The 25,584-nt window shown below is 40.8% G+C and overlaps 1 protein-coding gene and 1 non-coding gene across 9 annotated transcripts in view; both read left to right on the top strand.

Moving 5' to 3' along the window:
- Positions 1-25,584, top strand: part of L3MBTL4 (L3MBTL histone methyl-lysine binding protein 4) — a 461,651-nt gene that overhangs the window by 378,418 nt on the left and 57,649 nt on the right. The gene's annotated exons all lie outside the window — the stretch shown is intronic.
- On the top strand, positions 20,948-21,062 carry LOC135276201 (U5 spliceosomal RNA). The gene has a single exon (XR_010343745.1). It is a non-coding gene; the product is annotated as a U5 spliceosomal RNA (small nuclear RNA).

Here is a 25,584-nt window from a genome sequence, read left to right as displayed (position 1 = left end):
CCCCATCCTTATGACACCATGTAACCCTAATTTCCTTCCCAAATCCCCTTCTCCAAAATCCATAGGGGGTTAAGATTTCATCATATGAATTTTAGGGGAACACAGACATTCAGTCCATAATACCTAATTAATGGTGACACGCAAAAATGGGTGATAAAATTGTTAATTATTTATGAGGCAAAGACCATCAAAAGTTCTCTCTTGAATAATATTTGCAGTTTAGTGGAACATAAGCATTTTTGTTGTTGTTGATTTTTTTCTGTTAGGTGTCTCCTCACATTGCTGCACTGTACTTCTTATCAGATATGTCACTCTTACCCATCAATGTTGCTGTCTTTTACAAGGATCACCAAGTCAGGTTAACAGTCAAAACATGATCAAGAAATTGATTTCTAGTATCCTCTAGAATATTTTTCTGGTATCTCTGTTAAAAATTTGTCCAGGTAAGTTATTTATATCTACATCAATATTGGTTAAATCTCATTGTGTCATAAATATTCAGTCAGTATCCCTGCCTTTCTTCTCTCTCTGTCATTAAACTAGAACATTACACAGATACTTCCCACTCCTTCTTTATCCACTTATCTTAACCTGTTCCAAAGTATTAATTCTCCTGTCTGTGCGTGCAAGAGTTATTTCAGAGTTATTTCAGCCCCTTATCCTCTCTCCAAGTTATCCTGTCAACTTCTTTCTTCCCAGTGCCAACTATTCCTCAGGAGCCTACTCTTCCTTTTATTTCCCTGTTCAGAGCAACTGGCACTTTAATACATTAGCTAAACATTTGTGCTCTCCTCACCTGGGAGATTACTAGAGAGTTGGGAGAGCGGGGGCAGATGGGGATGAGTAGCACACTGAGATCGCTGGAGAACTAAGTATTCCCTAATATTTATTATTAAGCCTCCCCTATATGATTTCAAATGTCATCATGCAGAAGAACAGAGTAAAATTTTCTAAACCATAATCCTTTAAGCCTGTGTTAACAGAGGCTACAGTTGTTGCAGTTGTGTTGGCTATAGTTACAGATTTGTGTGCTGCCAGTTATCTGTTTGCATACTACAAGCAAAATACTTCACCTGTTAGTAGATGTCAGCCTAATTTAACCTGAGATTTACAGAAATAAAATTTCTACTCTTGCATTATACTTTCAAGGGAAGTGCCCTGCACAAATTTCCATGTAGAACATGATGGCTGTATTTCAATGAATTTCTCCACTGCAAGAATGAGATGCTTCTTGCAGGAAGATTCTGGAAGATACTGAGTAGGAAGCACTAGGAATCCTTCTCCTGTGTAGAAAATAACTACACTGGCATAATTTGTTTGATGTAATTGTTTTGGAAGCCTGGAGTCTTGGAGTCAAATCCTTGCAACTTCCAGAGAAAGGCTTGCTTGGACAATAAGTAGTGGTTAACATGGTGGTAAACTGCAGTTACTTCCAGTCATTCCACTTCTTATCTTAGCACAATAGTAGTTACCCATTTCACACTTCTACTCCTGTGGCTGACAGGTATGCATGAGTTCCTGGAGCAGCTTATACACTGTTTGTGGGAGCATGGTGGGCAAAAAGGGTCTTGTTCTCCAAATATCTGGGATCTGTGCTCTGACTGCTGATTGCTGCTTCTGATCACAGAAGTGCAAAGAGGTGGTGAGCATTTATTGTTGCACTTCTCCCAACTGTTGCAAGCCCCACCCCTCCAGCTTAAGTGACTCTTAGAGAATAAAAACGGCCAGTGCACTTTTATTTTTGACCCCTTTCCTCTCATTTTTCTCTTTTCCTATTTTGGGATCAGACATTAAAGACTAAAACATCCAAAAGCAACCATATGGATGGAGAAGTTAGAAAATGACTATATATGCCCAGGGAAAGGTGCAGGCAGGAAAGACCTAAGAAGACCTTCTGTTTATACTTCAGGGTAATCGTTGGCACAGATTGCCTACAACAATCAAACAACAGCAATTTTAAATATAAAAAATTAGCAAACTCTGGGGAAAGGATGATATCTAGAGTCACCACATTATTAGATTTAAATGCTCACTTTTCAACAAGAAATCACAAAGCTTATAGAAAACAGGAAAGTTTGGCTCATTCAAAGGAATAAAAATGTCAACAAAAAAATGTGCCTGAAAAATAACCTGATGAGATTTCTACCAGACAAAGAGTTTAAAGTAACGGTCTTGGAGATGTTCAAAGTAAAGGAAGATGTAGAGAAACTCAAGAGAACAATGTATTAACAAAATGGAAATCTCAATAGAGAAATAGAAAACCTAAAAAGAAACCAAAAAGAAATTCTGAAGCTGAAAAGCACAATAGCTGAAGTGAAAATTTCACTGGAGGGATTCAAAGGGAGATTTGAGCAGGAAAAAACAGAACAGCAAACTTGAAGATAGGAGAGTAGAATTATTGAGTCTGAGGAAGAGAAAGAAAAACATTGAAGAAAAGTAAACAGGGTCTAAGGGGCCTGTAGGACACCATCAAGAGATTCAGCTTATTTATTGTGAGAGTTTCAGAAGACCAAAGAGAGAAAGGCATATAGAGAATGTTTAAAGAAGTAATGGCTGAGAATTTCCAAAATTAGTAAAAGACATGAATATAAACATCCAAGAAGCTCAGTGAACTCTAAGATAAACTGAGATCCAAACTGAAACACATCATAATCATACTTTCAAAAGACAGAGAATGTTGAAAGCAGCAAGAAAGAAGCAGCACATCACAAACAAGGAATTCTGAAGCTTGTCTTCAAATTTCTCATCAGAAATCTTGGTGACCAGAGATAATGGGCCAATATTCAGTGCTAAAAAAAAAAAAAATATTGTCAACCAAGAATTCTTCATCCTTCAAAAGTGAGGAAGAAATTAAAACATTCCCTTACGAACAAAACCAAGGGAGTTCATAACCACTGGGCCTGCCCTGCAAGAAATGCTCAAAGAAGTTCTGCACATTGAAATGAAAAGACACTAGAGAGTGATTCAAAGCCATGTGAAGAAATAAAGATCTCAATAAAGGTAAATACCTTAGACAATTATAATAGCTAGTATTATTATAACAATGGTTTGTAACTTCCTATTTTTCATAATTTAAGAGACTATGACTTTAAAATAATTATTAGTTTATGGTTTGTGGCATACAGTCTATAAAGATATAATTTTGAGACATTAACAACCAAAAGGGCAGGAGCAGAGTTTTTGTGTGCCATCAAACTTAAGCTGATATAAATTTAAATTAGAGTGCTGTAACTTTAGTAATCCCATGGCAACCTTGACAGTTGTAGAATATACACAAAAGAAAGTGGAAAAAGATTTTTTTAACATTTCATTACAAAAAATCAGCTAAACATTAATGAGAGTAATATAGGAAGTAGGAAAACAAAACTATAAGTCATATGAAAAACTAATAGCAAGATGACATAAGTCTCTAATTAATCATAAGTAATGATTTTAGATGTAAACAGAGTAAACTCTCCAGTCAAAAGACAGAGATTGGCAGAATAGGTTTAAAACAAACAAACAAAAAAATGGGATCAAACTACATCCTGTTTTCAAAAGACACTTTAGATCCAAAGACACAAGAGATTAAAAGTAAAAAGATGGAAAAGATATTTCATGCAAATAGTTACCAAAAGAGAGCAGAGTTAGCTAAACTAATACCAGAAAAAATGGATCACAAAAGGTTATGATAGGCAAAGAAATTATATATTAATAAAATATTTAATACTGCAAAAGGATATAAAAGTTATAAACATTTATGCACCTAATAACAGATCATCAAAATATATGAAGCAAAAACTGAAAGAATGGAAGAGAGAAGTAGACAGTTACATGATAATCAGTAATGGATAGACCAACCATACATACATAAGGAAATAGAGGACTTAACACTATGAACCAGCTATCTAACAGACATATATAGGACACTACCCAATAGCGGCATGTACAGTATTCTTAAGTGCACAAGAAACATTCTCCAGGACAGAACATACGTTAGGCCACAAATTAAGTCAAAATGAGGTATATACATACTGTGGAATATTTTTCAGCCTAAAAAAGGAAGGAAATTTGGACATATGTTACAAAATGTATAAACTGTGAGGTGAGATAAGCCAGTAGCAAAAAGACAAATACTCTGTGATTCCATTCATATGAGGTACTTAGCATAGTCAAAATCAAGAGACAGAAAGTAGAGTGGGGCTTTCCAGGGCTGGGAGGAGGGGTGAATGGAGAGTTGTTTACTGGATCAAAGTTTGAATTTAACACTTTGAAGAGTTCTAGAGATGGACAGCAGTGATGGTTGCATAACATTATGGATGTATATAATACCACTGAACTCTACACTTAAAATGGTTAAGACAGTAAATATTGTGTGTATTTTACCACAATAAAAAAATAGAAAAACCAAGTCAACAGAACAGTACAAAGGACCCATGTGCTGATTACAAGCCCCCTCAATCACCAACTCTTGGTCAGTTCTGCCCCATCTATACCCCCACTTGTATTATGTTGATGCAGATTGTGTGTGTGTGTGTGTGTGTTGTGTGTAACATATTTCATGAAAACAAAGATTCCATTCAGTGATATAAAACAGCATATCACAAAGCTTTTCCACACATAACTTGTTAGTTATTTTTTTAATTTAATTATATTTTATTTTAAGTTCCAGGATACCTGCAGGACCTGCAGGTTTGTTACAGAGGTAAATGTGTGCCATGGTGGTTTGCTGCATCTATCAACCCAACACCTAGGTATTAAGCCCTGTTGATGCAGATTTTAACCTTACATCATTTTATTCATAAACAATTACATATACAACTCTAAGAAAAACATTATTTTTAGCATAACCACAATACTATCATTATCATCTAAACTTCCAATTATCTAATAAATGACATTTTTTCACTTTGAATTAGGATCCAAATATGATTCGCACTACGATTACCTGACCATGCCATGTGTCTCTTAAGTCTCTTTTAATCTGTAGTTTCTCCTCCATTTCTTTCTCTTTTGCACAATATCTGCTGAAGACACTGGAGTTTATTTTTTAGTTGCTTTTTGAAGTAGAAGAAGAATAAATAGATAAATTAATAGATGGTTTTAGCCCCTAATCTCCCAGCCACTGTAACACTTTCCCTTTCCCTCTGCTGTGTTCCTTGCTGTGTGTCATTGGGATTATATGTCACCCTATTCCTTCTGCTAGGCAGGGGCTCTTAGGGCCAGCAGCTGTAGCTTACTCATTTCTGGATCCTCAGTAGCAATGACTGCTAAACATTTTCCTGGTAAAATACAGTCAGACATTCCTGCGCTAGTGGAACTCAGTGACCCAACACAGAAACAGTGGGTCTGGGAAGAAGGTTTGTTTGTGTGGAACTTGTGGGTAAGTGGTTTTCATCCAGCAAGGTGGGTTGTGGGAGAATCAGAGTGAGTTCCTGTAGCAAGAGGGAAGGATTCTGTGTGTGGGGAATTAGAAAACGTTCCCAGGGTAGCTCTGATCCCCACCCCGACAGAGTGCTAATCACCTCAATTCTCCACCCCTCACTCTATCCAGGTCCTCTCCTTGGTGACTTTTCAGTTCTTTTCTTAAAAATACCAGTTTAATTGGAGACTCAGAAAGATGGAGGGGGCTGGGCATGGGAGCTCATGCCTGTAATCCCAGCACTTTGGGAGGCTGAGGTGGGCAGATCATGAGGTCAGGAGATCAAGACCATCCTGGCTAACACGGTGAAACTCTGTTTCTACTAAAAATACAAAAAATTAGCCAGGCGTGATGGCACACACTTGTAGTCTTTGCTACTTGAGAGGCTGAGTCAGGAGAATCACTTGAACCCAGGAGGCAGCAGTTGCAGTGAGCTGAGATCATGCCACTGCACTCCAGCCTGGTGACAGAGGGAGACTCCATCTGAAAGAAAGAGAGAAAGAAAGAGAGAGAGAGACAGAAAAGAAAGAGAGAAAGAAAAGTAAGAGAGAAAGGAAAGGAAAGGAAGAAAGAAAGAAAGAAAAGGGAAAGGAAAGGAAAAAGGAAGGAAGAACGGGGGAGGGGGTGGAGAATTTCCCTAATGGGTACCATCCACGCAATGCAGGTGACAGTTACTCTAAAAGCTCAGGCTTTATCACTGTGCAATGTATCTGTGTAACAAAACTACTTGTGCCTCCTAAATCTATGAAATTTAAAAAATAAAAAAACATGAATCTGATTTGCTTTGGGCACCAGATGTCTGCAGAATGGCACACAGAGGTGTGAGACAGCACTTTCCATTTGCCCTTCCTCTCTTGTTCCTCTGCCATCCCCCATGAAGCCACGCTAGGGCTGACCTGCTGAAGAATGAGCCCTGTGAAGCTGAGTCAGCTGTCTTGGTCATCCCAGCCAAGGCCATGTCCCCTCTGCTCAGCCAGCAACTGTCCAACAGACATGTGAATGGGCCCTGCTGAAATCAGAACTGATCAGCCCACTTGAGTCTAAATCATTGACCCACAGATGTGTGAACTAAGTAAATACTTCTTTTTTTAAAAAATGAGATGCTGATGGTCCCTGAATTTCTCAAGAGGCAAAGAATGTTCCCACCTAGCAACTTACAAATGTTCAGAAGCTAGATGGGCACAGAGAAGTAGCACTTCTTGTATATTCTCTGCCTATCTGCAATAAAGTGAAAGAAGGCATTTATCTTCTCTGCAACCAGAAAACCTATAACCCAAATGGGCAAGAACACAAGAACACTGTTCACCGTTCTGCTGTGCTTATTAGCAGTAGATATATCAGCTCACAAAATTCCCTTTGAAATAGAAACTAAAGTCATGCTTAATGATCATTCTACTCCCATGGAGGAGGAGGAAGAGGAACATAAATCAGGACAAGATCTGGGTTTAGAACTTGGATCACATGTGGCTTTTCTCAATGATCACAAACCCCAGCCTCCTAATAAGTAATAATTGGATTTATTAAGTATTTTATGGAACAGTCTAGCCAGAGAGCATCTATAAAATGGAAACATGGAACCAGCTTGGTAAAGGGAAAGATGAAATTGCAGAATTAATTAGTTTGTTAGTGCCTTGAGTATTTCATAACAATAAGCTTATTGCATTTATAAAGGAGAAAACTCTGGATTTAATTTAGCTACCTGGTTGTTTATAACCTGTTGTGCAGTTTCAGTATGTTTCATCTTCATATGCCTGTTTTAAAATATTTTACTTCATTACCATAAGAAGTTTTTAAATGCAATGAAACTTCAAGCCAGAAAAAAACAGAGAATTAATGAAATAGGGAGTAGAGAGAAATGGAGATAGCATTAAACTAAATACAAAGAAAAAATTGAAACAAATTTTTTTATTTGACAGAATTTGAAGTGGTGGGGGAAGGGTAGAAGCAAATACATTGGACCTGCTTAGATAAGATCTTAGTTTACAGGCTTGTCTGAAACTTTGGAATCAAAATGATCATTTTTCTTTTCTTCCTTTTCCACGTCCTCTCTGCAATGCACTTCCAATGGCACTAACTGATGTTAAAAATCAGGTTAGTCTGAGAAGGCTGGTCCCCTAAACAAAAAAGTAAATAGTATTACCTTCCTTCCTTGAAGAGTCTCTTCATTGGCCAGGTGCAGTGGCTCATACCTGTAATACCATAACTTTGGGAGATTGAGGCAGGTGGATCACCTGAGGTCGGGAGTTCGAGACCATCCTGACCAACATGATGAAACCCCATCTCTACTAAAAATATAAAAAGTAGCCAGGCATGATGGCAGGCACCTGTAATCCCAGCTACTCGGGAAGCTAAGGTGGGAGAATCACGTGAACCAAACAGGCAGAGATTGCAGTGGTCAGCCAAGATCGTGCCACTGCACTCCAGCCTGGGCAACAGAGTGAGACACCATCTCAAAAAAGTAAAATAAAATGAAATAAAATAAAACAAAATAAAATAGCCTCTTTATGAAAATAAACCTAATACTTCACTTGTTTAGTAAAGCAATGCAAATTAATACCTAATGATAAAGTCAGAAGATGTATATACGTATATGTTCCTGCTATCTTTCATTTCACAGTCTAATTCTCCCAGACTAGGATTTTTGCTAGCTATTTGTTCTGTCACCCAGAATTTTTGAGAAGGATGAAAATCGTATTATTGATTTTTGGATAGGTAATACATGCACTTGGCACAAAATTCAAAAGGTATAAAGGTATACAGTAAAAAATAAGTTCCCTCCCTGAACCTGAACCTGATCCTTAGCCTTCAGTTTCATCCCTTGGAATAATCACTGTATCCTTTTCTTGTGTGTCTCTCCAAAAATATGTTCTGCTTATTTAAGTATATGTGTGTTGTGAATTTACACAAGTGATGGCATACCACATATATTGCTAAATAGTTTCCTTATGTCCTTTAGCAGTAAAATCTGACCAACAGTTCTCATCAGCACACGTGAATCTGTCCTGCTTTTTCTACTACATGGAGCCGCACACTGTAAATGACTAGTCCCTGCCCATGGTCACCTGGGTGGTTTTCAATGTTTGCTATGTAAAGGAGGCTTTAAAGTATCTTCTCTAGGTGTCAGCTTGACTGGAAAATGAAAATTGTCTTCTGTGCTCATCACTCACACTTGTGAGAATCTACTATACGTCAATCTGTGAATCTATCCTATTCTAATCCTTTTCAGCATTTCCCCAGCTACCATTACTTGTTCATTTTTCCAAATGAACTTTATTATTAGTTTTTCTAGTACAGCTTTTTTCATTCCAGTTGGTTTATTTTGAGATTGCAATAAATTTATGATTTAACTTTTAATTTTACCCCTTATGAATTTGAGCATAATAAGCTGCTCCCATACTCAAATGTTTCCTGTTCTGTAATTGCACTTAAAGTTTTCCTTCGTGTAGAACTTGCACCCTTCCTATGAAGTTTAATCCTAAGCACTTTATCATTTGCGTTGCTACAATAAACGGAAGTATTTCTTCCTTGATGTCCTCTACTTAAGATTGTTTGTATGGAAAAGCTGTACATTTCTGTGTATTAATTTTGATCCTGCCACTGTAATCTCTTCTTATTTGTAATGGTTTTCATGTAATTATTTGGGTTTCCAAGGAAATAAACACGTCACCTACAAATAATTGTCATTTGACCTATTGAAAGTTGTTTTATTCTAATTTTCCCCTAACTGAAATATCTTAATTACTTTAGGACAGTATATTTAAGCATCCTCTCTGGCAGACAGGGTCAGGGTCCTCTACGGCTGCAGGTGACTATGTCTCCTGTGTGACCAACAGGAACCCCGTACTGCCTTCACGGAACTCTACTTTTGCTTTTGTTTTAATTTTATTGGTTGTGCTTTTATTTGCTGATAGAAATTGCAGTAATTCAATTCTCATATTTGTTTAGCACTAAAGAACAGTGGGTGGGAGGTGGTCATGGCTTCAGTGACTTAAACTTTCACTTCTTAGGTTTCCGTATGAATTCTGTTTAACATTCAGAGGAAGCAAAATAAGTCACAGCAGTTTAAAATTATCCAGTTTAAAGGGTATGGAGTATTATTTTAATATTGAGTCTATTTTACTATAGTCCCATTATCAGAAAACTGGTAATCTTGTGGAGAACCAAATTAATTCTTTTCTTTCTTCTATAACTTAATTCAATGGTGACTCCAGTATCACAATGCTCCTAAGTCTCATTAGGATAAACGCTATTTATGAACTCCCACTCACAATTGCTACAAAGAGAATAAAATATGTAGGAATATATTACAAGGGACGTGAAGGACTTCTTCAAGGAGAACTACAAACTACTGCTCAAGGAAATGAGAGAGGACACAAACAAATAGAAAAAAATTCCATGCTCATGGATAGGAAGAATTAATATTGTGAAAATGACCATACTGCCCAAACTAATTTATAGATTCAGTGCTACTCCCATAAAGCTACTATTGACTTTCTTTGCAGAATTAGAAAAAAATACTTTAAATTTCATATGGAACCAAAAAAGAGACCATATAGGCAAGACAGTCCTAAGCAAAAGAACAAAGCTGGAAGCATCATGCTACCCAACTTCAAACTATACTACAAGATTATAGTAACCAAAACAGCATGGTACTGGTACTGGCACAAAAACAGATGTATAGACCAATGGAACAGAACAAAGACCTCAGAAATAACACCACACATCTACAACCATTTGATCTTTGACAAACCTGACAAAACAAGCAATGAGGAAAGGATTCCCTGTTTAATAAATGGTGCTGGGGAAACCGGCTAGCCATATGCAGAAAACAGAAACTGGACCCCTTCATTACAGCTTATGCAAAATTAGCTCTAGATGGATTAAAGACTTAAATGTAAAGCCCAAAATCATAAAAACCCTAGATAGGCAATACCATTCAGGACATAGGCATGGGCAAAGACTTCATGACCAAAACACCAAAAGCAATTGCAGCAAAGGCCAAAATTGACAAATAGGATCTAATCAAACTAAAGAGCTTCTGCACAGCAAAAGAAAATATCATCAGAGTGAACAGGCAACCTACAGCATGGGAGAAAATTTTTGCAACTTACCCATCTGACAAGGGTCTAATATCCAGAATCTACAAGGAACTTAAACAAATTTACAAGAAAAAAACAACCCCATCAAAAAGGGGGCAAAGGATATGAACAGACACTTCTCAAAAGAAAACATTTATGTGGCCAACAAACATATGAAAAAAAGCTCATCATCACTGGTCGTTAGAGAAATGCAAATCAAAACTACAATGAGATACCATCTCATGCCAGGTAGAATGATGATCATTAAAAAATCAGAAAACAACAGATGCTGGAGAAGCTGTGGAGAAATAGGAAGACTTTTACACCATTGATGGGAGTGTAAGTTAGTTCAACTATTGTGGAAGACAGTGTGGCAATTCCTCAAGGATCTAGAACCAGAAATACATTTGACCCAGTAATCCCATTACTGGGTATATACCCAAATAATTATAAATCATTTGACTATAAAGACACATGCACATGTATGTTTATTGCAGCACTATTTACAATAGCAAAAACTTGGAGCCAATCCAAATGCCTATCAATGGTAGACTGGATAAAGAAAATGTGGCACATATTTACCATGGAATATTGTGCAGCCATAAAAAAGGATGAGTTCATGTCTTTTGTAGGGACATGGATGAAGCTGGAAGTTATCATTCTCAGCAAACTAACACAGGAACAAAAACCAAACACCACATGTTCTCACTCATAAATGAGAATTGAACAATCAGAACACGTGGACACAGGGAGGGGAACATCACACACTGGGGCCCATTGGGGGTGGTGTCAAGGGAAGGAGAGTATTAGGACAAATAACTAATGCATGCGGGGCTTAAAACCCAGATGATGGGTTGATGGGTGCAGCAAACCACCATGGCACATGTATACCTGTGTAACAAACCTGCATGTTCTACACATGTATTCCAGAACTAAAAGTAAAAACAAACAGACAAACAAAACCCTAGCTGTTTTACTGGCGAGTGGACATGCAAGTCAATTTAAGATTCCTGGTTGCAAGAATATTAATAATCTAGGTTTTATTGTTGTTAAATTTAACATAACGTGAGGAAAATTAATGCAATAAATTATAGATTTGATCTTAGGTGAGAAGCCAATTCATTATATGACCTTTGGCAAACTATTTAACCTCTCGACTTTGATATGTTCAACTTATGAGTGTGACTATTATTAAACATTCAATAATAAAGTAAATGTTAATTAATATTCAACCCCTTATGTTTGTAATCATACTCTCAGTCACTATATTATGAGTCCTCACTAAACAGCCCATGGTGTTGATAGTATTGCTCACTGTGGTTATTCTGATCCTCACGTGGCATCTTAGATGGGGAAACTGGGTAGGTGTTCATTACCTCTTCCCTGGCACTTCGGCAGATGAAAGGAGTGGCTGGGATTAAAACCCAAAGCCATAGGTTTGTAATTAGCTGCTCTCTTTAGCTCACTGTAAGTTCATCAGACTGTCTCCTGCAGTTTATTGTCTACCACTTTCTCAGGAAGATGGTAAAGATTAACTCTTACCTCTTGCTAAAGTCATTGCAAATTTGAAACGTTGAATAATATAAATGCAAGTTGAGCTCCTGGAGATAAGACACTGCCATTGTAAAACACAGCGATGATATTGTAAAATATTTTAGCTAAGGAAAATAGCCCCATTTGAAATAATGGTCAAAAGGGGCACCGACCTAAATTTTCTTTAAATTCAATATCCAAGACTTTTCCTGTCTTCTAATCCAGCACACCAGTATTTGTCTTTTGTTCTAACCATACTTTGTTATGATGTAATATATATATATTAGATGAAATTTTGCTCTTGTTACCCAGGCTGGAGTGCAGTGGCACGATCTCAGCTCAATGCAACCTCCACCTCCTGGGTTCAAGTGACTCTCCTGACACAGCCTCCCAAGTAGCTGGGATTACAGGCATGTACCACCATGCCTGGCTAACTTCTGTAATTTTAAAAAAGAAGGATTTCACCATGTTGTCCAGGCTGGTCTCAAACTCCTGACCTCAGGTGATCCATCCACCTCAGCCTCCCAAAGTGCTGGGATTACAGGAGTGAACTACCATGCCCAACCCTATTTTTATATTTCTAAGGCTAAAAGAATATTCATTGCAGAAAGAGTCAATGGGAGGAAAAGACACATGAGAGAAGTCAGTCATACGATGAATCTGCCAATTTACTGAGTTCTTGTTCACCTGCAGCTGATGTAATTTAAGTGATAATGTATGACCAACATTTTTTACCCTAACAGCCATCAGATAGATAAAAGCAAAATATTCACTAACCTTCACTAACGGGTACTGGTCCGTGGCCTGTTAGGAACCAGGCTGCTCAGCAGGAGGTGAGCAGCAGGTGGGTGAGTATTACGCCTGAGCTCTCCCTCCTGTCAGATCAGCAGTGCCATTAGATTCTCATAGAAGTGCAAACCCTATTGTGAACTGCACATGCAAGGGATCTAGATTGCACACTCCATATGGGACTGTAATGCCTAATGATCTGAGGTGGAACAGTTTATCCCAAAACCACCCCTGACGCAAGCCTCTGTCTGTGGAAAAATTGTCTTCCACCAATCTGGTCTCTAGGGCCAAAAAGACTGGGAACCGCTGTTTTAGAATACAGAGCAGCATTCCTGAAACTAATCAGCAATACAAAACTACACATAGTAAAGGTTTGGAAGAGTTAAACAGAGTGAATGTTTTTAGAAATGGAGAAAAACTGAAATATATCCACACACAATTGCATTAATCAGACACTGGTAGCATGAAAAGGCATAAGCATGTCTGAAGGTTAGGATTCATTTTGAAAAGGAGATGAAGCTTGATTTTCATTTGATGTGATGAGGTCTGTGGGGTTTGGGGCCAGTGGATGCGCTGTCTGAATTTAGAGACCTCTCAAAGGAGAGGCAGCGGTGACTCTTTTAACCAAAAAGAGAGTGGCTTTAAAGTAGATCTTTTTGTTACATTTACCTGGGCGATCAATGGATGCTTAGCTCTGTGTTCCAGTTCTGGAATCTCCTTTTTCCAGGATTATGTCTTGTTTTGTTTTTACCAGATCCAGGAACCTTGTTTTCTCATGCTCTCTGCAAAATGGTAATTTTACTGAGGCATTTGGAGGCATCCTATCAGTATGGTCTCCCTGAGGGAGAGAGGAGGTGCTTATGGGAAGTCATGAGTAAATGGGGAAAAGAAAAAAAGCCACTTGGAAGAGAAGTATATAAATTATTTTTAAACACCCTCTGTGATTATTTAGCTAAATGCAGGAGGCGTAGTGAACTTTATTTTCAAGTATGTGACCTTTTCACAACCATAAACTGCATACCAGAATGTGCAGTGGTTTTAATTAACCATCCTGTTGTGTAAAACCAAAAACCAGACTGAATATGAGGGTTTTTTAAATACTCATTGATTTAAGTAATTAGAAAAAAGAATCATTGTAAGCAGCATTCTGTAACTGAATTTATCCCTGTCTTTTTACTTTTAACTAGAATTGGAGAAAAAATATAAATTACAGTTTTTGATTTCATTTCTTAGTTTAGAAAAATAAGTATGATTAGCACAAATTAATTAGCAGAGGCACTATCTATGTAACGGTGTCTTTCAGATAGCGCACCTTGAGGGGGAAAAGTAGGCAGCTTGCGTGTTTTGTGGGTTTTAGTGACTATGATTTAGCAAATCAATATCCGGGAATGTGTTAGGAAATAAAAACAACAGATTCATCTTGCTGTATTTGCAGCCTTGAAAAGCCATTTGTGTAAATATAAATGCTGTATTTGTATTGTAGTACAAAGCTGTAAAAAAATGGGCTCCTCAGTCACTGTTTTTGAGTGACAGTAAGACAAGGAAAACCAGGAAACCACCACCTGTGTTGTGATTATTAATTCCATACAAAATATGCCTGGATATGCCCTCATTTTAAGAAATTCCAATAGATGACCATCCAAACTTCAAAATGCATAAGTGAGAGTAGTTGTGAACATGACAAAAGAATGGTGTCAAAGAAGTAATAAGGCCTCTGCAGTGGCTCATACCTGTCATCCCAGCACTTGGGAGGCCAAAACGGGCAGATCACCTGAGGTCAGGAGTTTGAGACCAACCTGGCCAACATGGTGAAACTTCTGTCTCTACCAAAAATACAAAAATTAGCGAGGCTTGGTGGTGGGCGCCTGTAATCCCAGCTACTCGGGAGGTTGAGGCAAGGGAATCGCTTGAACCCGGGAGGTAGAGGTTGCAGTGAGCCAAGATCACACCATTGCACTTCAGCCTGGGCAACAAGAGTACAACTTTGTCTCAAGAAAAAAAAAGTATTAAGAAGTAACTTACAGTGGGGTAGTGAAAATTATCAGTTTTATATAAATGATAAATAGAGAGTTTATTTGAAAATCTATGTTACGTAGGGACAAAAAATAGTACCTTATTAAGAAGATGTAGATTTATAGACAACTTTTCAAGGACACATCTATTGTGTGAAGTGGGAGTACCTTTATTTTTAATCTTGGTGGGACTTCTTCCAATGTGGGAAAAACAATCAAATAAGTCACACAGTTAGGTTTTTAAAAGGAGACTAACAGACTTGTAAAAATTACTTTAAATACCTCTTCCAGGCAACTTCAATTGTTTACCACCCTCTCCCCTGTGTTTCCCACAGTGTCCTGCATGGTGCTTATCAAAAAGGGGTACTTAATAAACGCTTGTGGCATGTTGAATTATTTGATCCTGATTTACTTATTTTTATTTACATTTCATAGAAAGCTAAATTACTCCACAGAAAATTCGCCATGTATGTCTACATTTTCCAGTGGAATCTTCTTCATTGTGTCAAAAAGAAAGAAAAGCTGGCTCACTCTCTGTGGATTTTTACTTTTCCATTTGAGTTTTAAGGACTCTTAAATAGTAGGACTTTCTTTTATCTTTCCACATGTCATGAATCAGTACACTCAGATGCAAAGATCATTTTCCACTTTTCTTATCTTTTCCAGTTTTACTGTCATCTCCAAAGCTAATGAGAGCCTCTGCTCCCTCTCTATTCTCTGCTACAGAAGTCAGTATGTCTAACCACATAAATGATTTCTTTTAAACTCCTCCCTTTACTGGGAAGGAGCAGGAACCAGCCCCCAGGGAGCGACCTCACTGTATTGAGCTCTGCCCTCCTACCAGGCTCGCTGTCTGTCCTCGAGGCATTGCATCTATGATCTCACTTATCCTCACAGCATCCCACAGGTCCTTGTTTTACCAGTGAGTAACCAGAGGCTTAATAGGATAAGAAATTGACGCAAGGTCAGGAGGCTAGAAAGTGAGGGTGGGAAGAGTCCAACCCAGGCAGTGTGACAGGCAGCGATCTTAACCACCGCCTGAGGACTAGAGTGGCACCTCTGCCTTTGTACAGAAAGCACAATTATGTACTTAGTGATACTTCTTGATATATAAAAGTAAAAAAAGAAAACATTTTGAAATGTGTAAACTCTGGATTTCACTCCTGCCTCACTTGTGGCTGGGTGACCCTAAGCCAGATCACTTAACCTTTGTGCCTTAATTTTTGCAAATCAACAACAAATTAAAATATTCACCTTACAGAGATGTTATTGGGATTTGATGTGATAATCCTTATAAAAGCAAGCAAGTAGCACTATGCTTGGCACACAGGTGGATGATGAAGCTGTAAAGACTGATTTTTAAAGGCCTTTTGAGCAGTGCTAAATTAGAGCATCAACTATGATTTGCTGGCAGTAAGAAATCACTGAATGTGTATAAACTTGTCCTGGAGGTACATGATCAGATTTGTGTTATTGAAAAACTGAATTTAAAAGCATTGTGGAGGCTGTAATGAGTGGGAGCAAAATCAGAAATAAGGCACATGGTCAGAGGCTTCCCTGAGGTCTAGGCAAGAGGAGACGCAGGTTTGAGCAGAGCGGTGGTCATAGACACAGAAACACAGCCCCATGGATATTGCAGAGGGGGAGCTAAAGGGAATGAGCTGCTGCTTGAAGCTAAGGAGATGAAGTGGTTACACATGACCTTGTAACAGCAGCTGGGCAGATGGTGAATATGGTCATGCTATTAGCCACAAAGAAATACTTGAGGAGAAATAGATTGTATGGTGAAGATCATGAGTTTCATTTGAGAAAGGCTGAATTTTAGATTTCCCACCAAAAATCATGGAGAAAAATGTTTCTGAGAAATTGGCCCATGGTACAGAACTTACATCTGAGATGTAGACCAGCATTTGGGATTAATAGAGAGAATGACAGAGGATGCCTGGTAGTAAATGACTATCAGCAGCATCACCATCGCACTGGCGCTCCCGGCAGTGCTCAGCACATCTTTATGGCAGGAGGAGGAGGAGGTAGAAGGGAAGGACTAGAGAGGGTATCTAATGCCTGAAAAGAAAGAGCCTAGGAGAGGAGGGGGCAGGGGAGGCAGGAAGAGCTGGTCAGGAGGCTGAGAAACCCACCTCCCAGGAGAACCGGGACTTGAGGTACGCCTTGCTATGGCTTTGATTCTCAACTTACCTCTGTTTGTCTATGTTGAAAAAGATTTCACAGAAACCCTAAAGATCAGTGTTCACTCCTCACGAATAGTCTGAATGCTGCTATTTAGTCACTTCCATGCTGGGAGGGCCGCAAAAGGCAGTTGCCCCACTGGAGAGCAGCTCCTGTTGCAGGTTACAAAGGGGACAGGACGGCACGCCACGGTGCTTCCAACAGATTGTGTCTGGAAATAAGTGACTCACGGTCTTAGCTCTTTGTCTCCTTCGGTCTATTTTTCCATTGTCCTTTTCTGAATTTCTTCACCAAGCTTTATTCAACCCTTCAGATATACTCACTGGCAGTGTCTCCCACAGCTACATGGAAATACACTGAAAAAAGGGGAAAAAAATGTTTCACCAATGGCCTGCATTTCAATGAGGAGTCTTGGGTTCAAGATGTGCCTTAGACCCTGCAGAGCTCCTCCCCAGTCTCAGCCTGCAGCAGGTGAACTCCACTCTCCTCGTGGGCTGGCCCTATTGTCAAGGTCCCCACTGACCACCTCATTGCAAAACCCATGGATTGTGTCCAGGGCTTCACTTACTTGACCATAGAAAAGTGTTGAGCCCCATGAGACCATTCCCACCTTCTTGAAATCTACTGTGGCTTTCCAGACATCATCCTAGACTCAGTTTTCTGCCATCTGGCCTCTCCTTATTTCTCAGTTTCCTTTGCTGCCTCCTCTTTCTCTATCTGATTTCGAATATTCCGTGGAGCTCTCTTCTCTCCCAGTCTCTGAGTAATCTCACTCAGTCTTACGGCTAATGGCTTCCAAAGTTCTATCTCCAGCTTCTGTCCCCACCTTGACCTTCCTCTGCTTAGTGAGCACATCCACCCCAGACATTTGAAACTAGTCCAAACCAAATTTATTATCCTATCTTCCAAGCCTAGATTAGAAAATGTCTCCACCATCTAACCAATTGCCCAAGCCAGAAACCTGGGAGTGTCCTTGACTCCTCTCCTTCACAAATCACCTCTATCCAATTAGAATCCAAACCTATTGATTTTGCCTCCGAAGTCTTCTCTCCCTCTCTGCTTTTGCAGCCTAGTGCAGACCACGAGACTCTGTCGCACTTTGACTACAGGACTGTGTCTCCATATCTGCTCTTCCTGCTGCTCTGCTTACTTCCCTCCATCTTATTCTCCTTGTTGCAGTTAAAGCAATCTTTCAAATATAATCATGGCACTGAATGCTGAAATCCCTTCAGCAGCCTGTCCAGCAGCCTCAGAATAACCAACTTTCCAGGACCTTCGTGACCTGGTCCTTGCTCACATCTCCAGCGCCATCTGTCTCCTCTGCCGGCCCTCTTACCTCTTGCCTTTCCACACACTGTTTCCTCTTTCCAGAACCTGCTTTCCCCCTTCTCACCTCTTCCCTCTTTAGTCTGAATCATTCCTAGCTCCCCTCCCTTTCTCCTCACAATAGGAAAGGGAGATTTGCTGGTCAATCTCAGAAATCCTATAATCCCTATACCTCTCCCATCATAGCATTTATTATACTCTATTTTAACTGTCTCTCATGTAGATTGTGAGCTTCATGAGGGCAGGGACCATGTGTGTCTTGTTCCTCCCTATATCTGCAGTGCCCAACTTAGCGTCTGGCACACAGTAGGTATTCAAGATGCTTCTCCTGAGTGAAACATGCAGCCTGACAACACAGAGATGGACAAGAAGACATGCCTCCTGTCCAAGGACATGAACTTTTAAGAAAAAAACAGTAATAATTATCACATCACAAGTAGAAACATACACGATCCAAATTCGCACAGAAAAGGGAGTGGTTGACTTTGTCTGGAAGACATGAGTTGATCTTTAAAAGTGTGAGGAGCCAATATGACATCCATCTTTGGACTTAGCTCTGCTACTAATTAGCTTTTCATCTTGGGTGAATTAACCTGACTTCTCTGAATTTTAATTTCATTCTCTACAAAAGTGGAGATAATACCTCACTTTACAAAACCATAGGGAGGATTAAATAGACTAATTTAAATGACATATACAAAGCCTGGCTCCTAGTAGATGCTCTGTAGATAGTAGCTGTTTTATCATTTGATTGAATTTCATTTACACAATGCTTCTTGAACCACCTGAAGACGAATGAGGAAAAAAAGTAAGTTCCTTGAATGTGACTAAAATTACAACTTCAGCTGGGTCAACATGAGGGAGTTTCTAAACTACAGACTAAGATATAATTTATTGTTTGCCTCCATTAAACTGTAATGAACTATTGAGAACCAAGGGGACAGTCCTTACACAAAAAAATCTTCTCTTACCACAACCTAGGGAATTATTTGCGCTGTTGCCTTCGTGCTTGGAGTAACTTACTAGCTCTGGGTCATCTTTATTCATCCAGATATTGACTCTACGTAATATCACATAATAAACTCTCACCTCATCAGCCTAGTATTCTAAGGGAGGTATACTTTAAAGGTATAAAATCTGTGGCGGTCTGTGCAACAGCAAAAATGTGTTTGAAGACTGGCAATGAATATAATTCTGATCAAAAGCTCTAGGTAATATCCATGCATCTCACTTTATTTCCTTGGGGAAAGACTCATGCACTATAAGCCTATTCTTTATGATGTTGATCATTAATAAGAGATAATATGACATTTTTATCAACCACTTTCACATCACTTTCAGGATGCCAACAGGTTGATTTCAGTTAGTTTGGGGTCCCTGAGATAATGTTAAGTCATTAATTAACTTGCGTAGCCTGAGGCGTCTTTGCTGGAATCTTGCTGCTGTCTCTTCCTGAGCTAATCAGAATCTTCGATTGCTTCCAGAACTTAATTCTTTCAGAGCACAGACATGTCAGTGGTTTGACATTTCCTAAAAATTATCTAGTTATCTAAGAATTAATGCTACTGTTTAGATATTCAGAAGTCATTAGTTTACGAGAAGAACCAATTCCAACTGGCCCTCAGAATTCAGAGTAGAGCTGAAATGGTAGGGTAGAGCAGAAATAGTAGGGTTTTCCCTGTTTTTGAACATTAAAAGAATCGCATTGCATGCTCACAACACGTGGAACATATCTCACTTCTGGATGTAGTTGATGCCACTAAAGTCTTTAGTACACAGTCAGTGGTAATGGCCATTATAGATCTACCAGGCTTTCCATGGGTAGGAGAAGGGGTTTGGTGTAATCCTTCACTTCAGAACTTCTCATGGTTCCAGCCTGTGCAGTGGGGCTGAGCCCTGCTGTTCATCAGAATCACTGGTGCGGCCTTTGCTTACGTGCACATGCTTAAGCCCCATGTAACAGACCGATTCTGGAAACAGAGCCAAATATAGGTATATTTTTCACTTCCAGGGGCGATTTGGACAAACAGGAATGGTTGGCAGTCAGTATCCTTTGGGTGGGCACCCTTGGTTTGACTTTCCAGCTTTCTCTTCGGCTGCACTCAGGACTCTGCCCCCTTGGTCACTTACACATCCCCATCTTCCTGGTGTCACCTGAATGCTGCTATTTAGTCACTTCCATGCTGGGAGGGCCACAAAAGGCAGTTGCCCCACTGGAGAGCAGCTCCTGTTGCAGGTTACAAAGGGGACAGGACGGCATGCCACGGTGCTTCCAACAGATTGTGTCTGGAAATAAGTGACTCACGGTCTTAGCTCTTTGTCTCCTTCGGTCTATTTTTCCATTGTCCTTTTCTGTGAGCTCCTCTTCCTCTCTACTGAAATCCAGAGCATTTCTTAAAATGGTGGCTCTTATACCTTACTCTGCATAAGAAAAACCCTGGAACAGCTGAAAAAGTTGTGTTTCCAGCTTTCCCTGCCCTAGAGGTTCTGATTCACTGGGGCTGGGATAGGGTCCTCTTCGGTCAACTCCAAGGCAACCGTGGCTCTGCTCTGAAAACGACTGCTTTATGCCTGTCTTGGCACAACTTTCCCAAATCCAGCTCTCAGAATTAATTGCTCTCATATTCTGGTTTCTTGTCAGAACAAAGAAATCTTTCGCCTTTAAGAAGATTCCCATGGAAAGGGACAGTTGTGAATTCGTAACCAAACTTTTTAAGGCCTTGCTTAGGCAGGGCTAAATTAAAAGTAAAAAAAAAAATTTTCATTTTAAACGAATTGCTCTTTCCTCTGATCAGAGCACTTCTCTCGTCCCACTGGTGTGCACTCTCTGCATGATATTATGGGCTGTTACCCAGGGGTCTGTCTCCTTACTTAACAGGCAATCCTCAAGGGCAGGGACCATGCTATCCTCGTTTTTGTGTTCCTGCCCTTAATTCAGTGTCTGGCACAATTCAGAAAATTATGTCAAATAGACAGTAGTGTTTTATGACATAAAATGTATTTATAATTTAAAATTACAGTGTAAAATCTAGAAAAAGTAAATATTCCACAGCTGCTGCTCTGTGACTCACTGTCAGTGTCAAGAGGAGACTGTTTTCTTCTCGATTTGGGGCAGCTGCAATGCCAGCTTCTCTCACGCTGTCACTGCTTGAGAAGTGTCTCCAATCAGCAGCAGTCCCAGACTGTCCGCTCTCATTTCAACTGCATTTAAATCTATTTTGCATGTTTCTTTCAGCATCAGCTTTTGAAATCTTTTCCAAGAAGAAAACAATGCAGTCTTCTACTGGCGATACTGAATGCTTGCGGTCATTTTCTTCTTTCTTTCGGCCAGGTTTCTGTCATGAGCAGAACCAGCATCCTGTGGAGAGTGTTGTGTTCACCTGATGCCCACGGGCTCCAGGGAGACGGTGGGCTTTACACGTCAGCTCACATGGGCCATTACCACCCACTCTTCTCTGGGCCTTAGCTCTGCCCTGCGGGGTGGGGTGTCAGGAGGCCATGGTACCCCTGGCCTGGCTTCCTCTCCATGCCCCTTCCTCCACAGGCTCCCTCTCCACAGGGGTCTTTCTCTGCCCGCTGCACCCCTGCCCTCTGCCCACCGCTTGGCTGTTCACCCTTTAGGTCTCCGTTTAGCTATCATCCTCACCAGGAAAACTTCCCAATCCTCCTAAAACTGAGTCAGGGCCTCCTATGTTCTATTTTTTTATCATAGATATTGTAGACTTAGCAAATCATGCTATCAATAAAATCGCCTGTTTGCCAGGCATATGGAGTGGGATAATGGACTCTGGAGACTCAGGAGGGGAGTGGGAATAGGGGATAAGGGATAAAAAGCTTCGTATTGGGCACAGTGCACACTACTCGTTGTGTCTCTTTGCACAGAGACTGAGCTGTGTGCCCTCAGAGGCCACAAAGGTGTCTTTGCAGTTTCATTCCTATGAAGAATATTTGAGTTAGAAGATGCTGAACTAGTCCCTGTGGAACAATCAAAGGATAAAAAGACATGTCTCTTCCCCCCACATTGCTTTCAAAGAAATTAGAGCCATAATCACACAGGCAAGATTACACAAATCAGAGCCAAACTGTACCTAAGGAGTGACCATTGTAATGGGCGTCCTGCTATTTGCAGCATGAAGTTTGAAATTCCAGCTATCTCTCAAGGCCCACCTCTATCTGACTCCTTCCAAAGGCTCCACCCATGCCCCTACTGCTCCCGTACAAGAGTCCTCCTCTCTAAACACATGATCTGTTCCTTGCCCTCCAGATAAACCATGCTAATCCCACTTCCACACCTTTCAAGCAGTGCGGCCCCACCTGGAATATTCCCCTTGCCTTTGTCTCCTGACATGCCCTGTCCTGTAGGGGGTGTGGGGGTGGGCCTGCCCTGACCTCCCAGCCAAGCGTTCGTCTTCTTCAGCAGTCACAGAACACTCGGTAGAGACTACACCAAGTTGTGATGGATTTTTATGTAAGTGCTTTGTCCCCTTAAGCACCATAGTTTATGTCTGTTAAAATTCCCAGTGCTCAATGCAGAGAGTACTGGCTCAACAAATATTTGAAGATGGTAGTCACTTCTGGCTGGAGAAGTCAAGGAAGATTCCTAGAGCATGCAGCATAAAGGAAGTGTCATTCTAGATCCCACAATGGCTCCTGGGACCTAGAACTCCAAGTTCCACATTCTTGGCATTGTGGTGAGAAGAGCCTCTGGGTTTAGGTCTTATCTCTGGATGGCTCTGAGTGCTGACCATGGCTGGCCATCCACCCACACCTTCTGCAAGCTTCACAAGCACCATGTCCTTCTGGCTTCCCTCCCACATCACCACCCCTTCTTCTTGGACTCCTTAACTCAAAATTTGATTACTGGGAGCCCTCTCATTTCTCCAGACCTAATGTCTTCTCTATACAGTCCCTTTGAGGGATATCATCTACTCCATGACCTCAGTCAGCAGTGTTTGTGCAGAATACTTTGAAATCTACCTGTGTCTTCAGCCCTCATCTCTCACCTGAGCTCCTAACTCACAAATTCAGCCACTTGCCAAATACTCCATTTGTATGACCTCATCATCTTTCCTCCCCCAAAACCTCCCCTTCCTCCCTGATCTCTGGATCAGTAAAGGCATCCCCTCATATCCGCCCACTTCAGTCCACTCCTACTGTGACTGCCTGAATCTAAGCCACCAGGATTTCTCACTTGATTGCTATAAGGGCCAGTCCTCCCGCTCATCCTGTTTCCACCATTGCCCTGTCTAACTAATCCTTTCTTCACACTGCATGCCAAAGTGACGTTTTTGAAAGTCAGATATAATCAAGTAGTGTTTCTGCTTGAAGCTCGCCAAAGTTTCCCCAATATTCTTGGAGTAAGGTCAAGTTTTCCTGACAAAACCCTTCGTCGTCTATTCCCTTCTAGCCTCCTCTTCCCCAGCTCACCATCTCCTCTGCTCCCCACCCCACTCTGAGTCCCAGCCATGTGGACCCTCTGTTCTGTTGTCTTAGTCCTCCAGGCACCTCTCACCTCTGGCCTTGGATCACGTGCACACCCGCCCCTTGCTTTGCTGTCCCCTGCTAATCAAGATTTGGATTCCAGCGCAGACTTCACTTACCCTGCAGCCTTCTCTGACCTCATGATCTGTATGGGGCACCCTTTTCTCATCTGCCTGAGCAGCCTCCACTTCTCCTCCCCAGGACCTTACCATTCTATCTTGTAGTTGCTTGCGTAATTGTGTGCTCAGTAACAATTGGCCTACAGGATGGATGATTAGATGATCTGATTACTGAAATGACAGCTTCTCTGAAAATCAGCTTCTTCAAAGAAGAAGGCCTACATTCTAGAGAATGCATCAAATGGCACATGAAATTATAAGAGATGATAGAGAAATGCAACAAAGCATTTTGCTTTAAGGATACATTATGTTTGTGTAACCATTATCTTTATACAGCACCTTTCAAACTCAGTTTTGTCCCAACAATAGCCCCATATGAAGCAGAAGCAGCAGAAAGTATTGACTTTCATTTACCAAAGAGAAAATCGAGGCCCAGAGTAATGAAGTCTTTGGCTAAAGGTCATATTGGGCTTTTGGCCTTGAACTGGCAGAAAAGTCTTCTCATTGCCAGCCACGAGCCTCCACAGACCACTTCCCAGGCTGCCTTCCCTCAGGCTGGCTGTAAGGAAATGGAGAGACTTTCCTCTCTCTACCAGGAGAGAAGGAGAAGTTACCAAGAGAAGGAGAAAAATAGTTGAGAACGCATATCACGAGAAAAGAACAAACATCAGTCCCTTTTATCACTCAGTCATTCAGCAAATACTTCTGGTTGCCTAAGACGTGCCAGATCTGAGGATCATCGTAGACAAAACTGGAAGCTATGTCTGCCTCACGTGTACAGTAGGAAAGTCAGACTAATCCAAAACACGGCAAATCATGCAAAATTCGAATTGCGAGAAGACCTCTGAAAGGCAGGCATATGCAGCACTTCAAGAGCAGATGGCAGGGACATTGGACCAGTCAGGGAGGGCCGAGGACACACTGAGGAACTGTAGGTGTTCACTGGGCAAGGGTGGGGTTGGGGCTGCCACGAGTGTGAGCAGAGTGAGAAGATGGGGAGAGACCGTGAGCAGGAATCTGTGAGTGTCCTGGAAGTTGAAGGATCAGAAGAAGAGCACAGCACCTCATCATCATGGAAAAGTGAAGGAAGTATTTAACTGAAAGTTTTTTACACATTGCATTCTGAGTCAGCCCAAGAGTGTTTCCAGCCAATTGTAGCTGACAAGTGAGAGGAAGAACAAGACAATGCAGGAAGCTAGAAGGAGAGAGAGCTGGCACGGAGACGAAGCGGGTGAGTCTTCCCTTCGCTGTGATGTTCTGACTTTAAAAAGCTGTCTCCCATTGCCGGCGGCTGGGGTTTGCCTGCCAGTGCCTGTCTCTGGGTCCTCATTGCAAGTCAGTCCAAACTGGGACATTCCTCCTGGCATCAGAATTGGAGCTACAGGGACCCTGCAGGCAGTGACTGGAAGGCTTGCTAATTTGATTCCCCTTAAAAGAATGAGCATGTGTTTGAGGGAGCCACTTGGACACACTGCTCCATCAGGTCAGGAAAAGAAAGCCCAGACCTGAGGAACTATGCAGTGATGGGGACCTCTGGCTGCCCCCTTGGAGCAGAAAAATGGGAGAAGAGGAAAGGAGAAGAGAGGAGAGGTGCCAGGAGCAAATTAGAGATGGAACAAGAGAGACAAGCTTGCACAGACGGTACAGGCACAGCATGT

Source organism: Aotus nancymaae, unplaced genomic scaffold (genome assembly GCF_030222135.1).
Source record: "Aotus nancymaae isolate 86718 unplaced genomic scaffold, 86718_ANA_hifiasm-v0.15.2.pri h1tg000020l, whole genome shotgun sequence".
Lineage (NCBI taxonomy): Eukaryota > Metazoa > Chordata > Mammalia > Primates > Aotidae > Aotus > Aotus nancymaae.
Note: the sequence above shows the minus strand (reverse complement) of the source record. Positions and strands in the feature narration are given on the sequence as shown.